At 48.2% G+C, this 4551-nt stretch overlaps 1 pseudogene; it reads right to left on the reverse strand.

Moving 5' to 3' along the window:
• Window positions 1-3444: 3444 nt before the first annotated feature.
• On the reverse strand, window positions 3445-4248 carry LOC116100995 (annotated as a pseudogene).
• Window positions 4249-4551: the final 303 nt, after the last annotated feature.

Below are 4551 nucleotides of genomic sequence, written 5' to 3' on the forward strand. Positions count from 1 at the left end.
CCTGGTTGGGGCAGCTGTCTGAGACCACGTGGATGTCCAGGGGTTGTGTGCAACTGGCCCTGCCCCTCAGGGGATGCAGAGCTCTGGCGAGCTGACCCCATCTCCCACCAGGCAGCAGCACTTAGGAGAGCAGGCCCTGAGCCTCATGCAGGCAGCATAGTAGAGCTGGCTCTGGGGACCTCATTTTCCTTCCTCTACCTTCACCATGGCCCTGCTCCTGGGGTGTTGGTGAGCCAGCCCTGAGGGCATGAGTGTGGAAGAACTGACCACTCCACTCACCTGCCCTGGGGTAGCACGGATACAGAGATGACGTCCTCTCTCCCTTCTTCACTCCTGGTAGTGGGGAAAGCTGCCCACAGGGTCGTGAGCTAGGAGCGCTAACTCTGTCCCTCACCAGCTGCAGGCCTTGGGAGAGCAGGCCCTGCCCCTCACCTGGACAGCACAGCAGAGCTGACCCTAGTGTCAGGCAACAGGTGAGCAACTCCCCAGAGGAAGAGCTTGGGAGCCTGGTCTTGTCTGCCATGAGGTGGTATTTGTGTGATGCTGATGCCTCCCCCCACCCCCCGCCCCTCAGTCTGGAGAGCTGGCTCTGGGGTTATGAGAATGAGAGAGCTGGCCCTGACCCCTCACTGGCTGTAGAACTTGGGAGAGGGTCCTGTACCTTGACTGGACAACACCATGGAGACGGCCCTGATGTCCAAGGCACAGGTGAGCTGACCCAGCCCCTCATAGGCTGCAGCACTTGGAAGAGTGGGCCTTGCACCTTGTCTGGCTCTGGAGGCAAGGGTAAGGGTGATCACTCAGGAGAGCAGGCTCTGAGCGTCACCTAGGCAGCAAGTGGGACTGGCTTTGGTTGGCAGGGGGGTGTGGGTGAGCTGGCCCTGACAGCGTGGGAGCAGGAGAGCTGACCCTGCCTCCTGCACATGATGGCATTGGGTGACCTAGCCTGAGCAGTGCTGGACAGCTCACCCTGATGGTGAGGATAAGAGACAGCCAGTGCACCGAGGAGCTCAGCTACCACCCAGGCCCAGATCCAGGGCTATGAATTGGCCCACCCCAAAGCTATATCGTCTGCAAACAGCTGGGACACAGGAAAGGGCCAGTCCTGGTGGTCCAAAGCTGCAGGATCTCCATGACACAGGACAACAACAGGATAACTGGGAAGGGGGTGGGGTGGGGATATCTTGATGAGGATTCGATATTGATGATCACAGAACCCAGAGATCTACAACCAGACTAATGATTCATTGCAATGAATATTTGTGTAGCTGTGTGGACAGAGAGATGTACTGTGGGACACACTGTGACGCGCTATCAGATTTTTTCTATGCTTTGTTATTGTTGTTGTTTATTGTTTGTTTGTTTGTTTTATTTGGGGGGAAGGTTTCAGTGGTGAAGGATGGATATTAGGGGATGGGGAGATGACCAGGACTGGGGTGCATGCTGGGAAAATCACAAAGAATAGTTTTTTTAAAAGATAATTTTGATATTCTGTACTTGGTATGACTTGTTCTGTGGCCTAGAGCATGATCTATTCTAGAGACAATTCCTTGGTCTAGACCCAAACTTGCAACAAGCCTTTTGCCCAGCCTCCCAATTGTTGGCATTACAGGCTTCAATTCACTATGTGGCAAGAATGACCTTAAACTTCTGATACTCCTACCTCCAACTCCTGAGTGCTGGGCTGACGAGCATGCACAACCTTGCCTTGTTTGTATGGGGCTACGGATCAAACCGAGGGCCTTGTGCTTGCTGGGCAAGCACTTTACCAACTCTGCTTTCTAGACAAAACACAAGTGTACCTGGGCTTTCTGGCTCCCGAGGGCTCAGGCTGCACTCGGTCATTTGTAAGGAAATGCATTTAAAAATATGAGAAGAGGGGCTAGAGAGACGGTTCAGCAATTAATAGCACTGACTGCTCTTCCGGAGGTCCTGAGTTCAAATCCCATAAACCACATGATGGCTCATAACCATCTGTAATGAGATCAGATGCGCTCTTCTGGTGTGTCTGAAGACAGCTACAGTGTACTTACATATAATAAATAAACCTTTTTAAAAAAATCTGAGAACAGCATTTGCAAGTAGAACAGGATAAGGCAGACTTATAAACACCACGGCAACATAGACAGATCATATCTCAATAAATAAATAAATAAATAAATACATATTCTTTTATAAAAAGACTGCCAGCGGCTGCCAACACACAGAAGCCAGCTCAACCCTGCTAATTCCTCTGGTGTCCTGTAACATGTGGAAAGAGCCCTCCTGCCATAATTATGACCCTCTTCTCCCATCCTCAGGCCCTTGGTGGTCTGAGAGCTTGCACCACCAGACTTCAGCTCAAAACCATTTACTTCTCTCAGGTATGATGACACGTGTCAGATGCAATTGCCAGCAAGGCAAAAGTGTGATTCAAGTTTCAAGTGAGCACATGTCAAAACAAGTCAGAAAATACTCTGGAAGCTGAGTCTAGCTCTCAAAGATGTGAGCCAGAGAAATTGAAGGAATGAATGGTCGCGTGGTTAAAGCACTTGGCCATGAAAGTTTGAGGACCAAAATTCAGATTTCCAGAAAACCACGTAAAGACTGATAATTCCAGTCTTCAAAGGCAAGAGATAGGAGGTGTCTAGAACATACCGGCCAGCAGGACTAGGCATATCAGTGAGCTCTGGATTTGCATAGGAGAGTCTACCTATCAATCAGTGAGCTCTGGATTTGACTGGGGGAGTCTTCCTCCGTGAATGGGGTGGAAGAGCCATGGAGGATGATTCTTGCATCAACCTCAAGCCTCCCCATGCATGTTTACCCAAATGCACAAGTATCCTCACATGTGCAAAAACATATATGCATGTAAATTAATTTTAAATTTTAAAAAGGTTTAAGCTTGTATTGAGAGCTGCAGCAAGCAGAGCAAGTGACAGAAGATTCTAGAACCTGAGGAGAAAGCATGCTATAATAGATTACTTTCCAAAGCAGTTAATACCAAACAGGGCAGTACAGCTTAACCATGAGAAAACTCTTCTTTGAGGCAAAGTGTGGTTAATAAAGCTCAGGCTGGCCTTGAACCCATGACCCTTCAGCCTCAGCCTCCCAAGGACTGGGATTACACATGCACCCTGCTACAGCTTTCTTGCTTTGCCTGCCCCTCACTCTTCAGCCCACTAAAATCTTATTTCTATCCTAATATGTCTTCATTTTTTTCTTTTTAAAAATTATTTTAAAATAAAAATATTTGTCTGAAGATGCATTAATTTATTTTTATTTAAGCTGTGTGGCAGAGGTTTGTGCTTGTTCTCTCTCTCTCCTTCTCCCTCCAACCCCATCTCCAGGCTCTGTATGGATTTGATTGGCCTGAAACTCACACAGATCTGCCTGCCTCTGCCTCTTTTTTTTTTTTTTTCTAATTTTGTAATTATATTTATGTACAGAAAACTTAATGTACATTTAACCCAGTTTAGTGGCGAGTTCTTTAGCCTTTGCTTTTTCTAGCTTGGCAATGCGAGCCACAGACTTAGAACCCAGGACATTGCCTTCCCAGTGGTGGCAGATCTCGTCGTATCTGTTAGGGTAATTGGTCCAAATAGTTTCCACCAACTTAGGCAGAGCACCCTTGTCTTCCAAGTTAACCTGTGTGAAGGCAACAGTGGTGCATGTCTTCCTGTGGATCAGGCGTCCCAGCCTAGCCTTTCCCTTGATGATGCAGTCGGGCACCCCCATCTTTCCACACAGGGCAAGCAGGAAAACCACCAGCTCAATGGGGTCTACATCATGGGCACTCACCACCAGCTGAGTCTTCTTGTTCTCCGCCAGGGTGGTAACTGTGTTGACTCCTGCTCGGAGGACGGGTGGTCTCTTAGTTGGGACGTCCCCTTTGCCAGCAGCTTTCCTCTCAGAACGAGCCAGTAGCCTTTGCTTCTTCTCTTGCTTTGTCTCTGGCCTGTACTTGTGGGCAAGCTTAAGCAGCTGAGTCGCTGTTTGCCTGTCCAGGGCCTGGATGAACTGGCTAATGGCAGGAGATACTTTGAGCCGCTTATAGAGGATGGCTCTTTGCCACTGCAACCTAGTGTAGTGGGTCCATTTGACGAAGCGTGTTAGATCTCTTTTGGGCTGGATGTCCTCCCCAATGCTGGAGTTCTTGGACCTTTTCTCAAACAAAGGATTGACCACCTTCTTGGCCTCCTGATTCTTGATAATGGCAGTTGGCGCCAGGGCCACCTTCTTCCCCTTGGCCTTCTTTCCTTTGGGCATCTTGCTCAGCTGGTGGAGAGAGAAAGAAAGTGCCTCTGCCTCTTGAGTTCAGGAATTAAAAAAACACTCCAGCATACCCAGCCTTTTAAATTTAATTTAATTTCATTTAATAATAATAATATTTATTGGGCTGGTGAGATGGCTCAGTGGGTAGGAGCACTGACTGCAGTTCTGAAGGTCCTGAGTTTAAATCCCAGCAACCACATGGTGACTCACAACCACCCATAATGAGATCTGGCACCCTCTTCTGGTGTGTCTAAAGACAGCTGCAGTGTATTTATATATAATAATAAATAAATCTTT

Source organism: Mastomys coucha, unplaced genomic scaffold, assembly GCF_008632895.1.
Source record: "Mastomys coucha isolate ucsf_1 unplaced genomic scaffold, UCSF_Mcou_1 pScaffold21, whole genome shotgun sequence".
In the NCBI taxonomy this organism is placed as follows: Eukaryota; Metazoa; Chordata; class Mammalia; order Rodentia; family Muridae; genus Mastomys; species Mastomys coucha.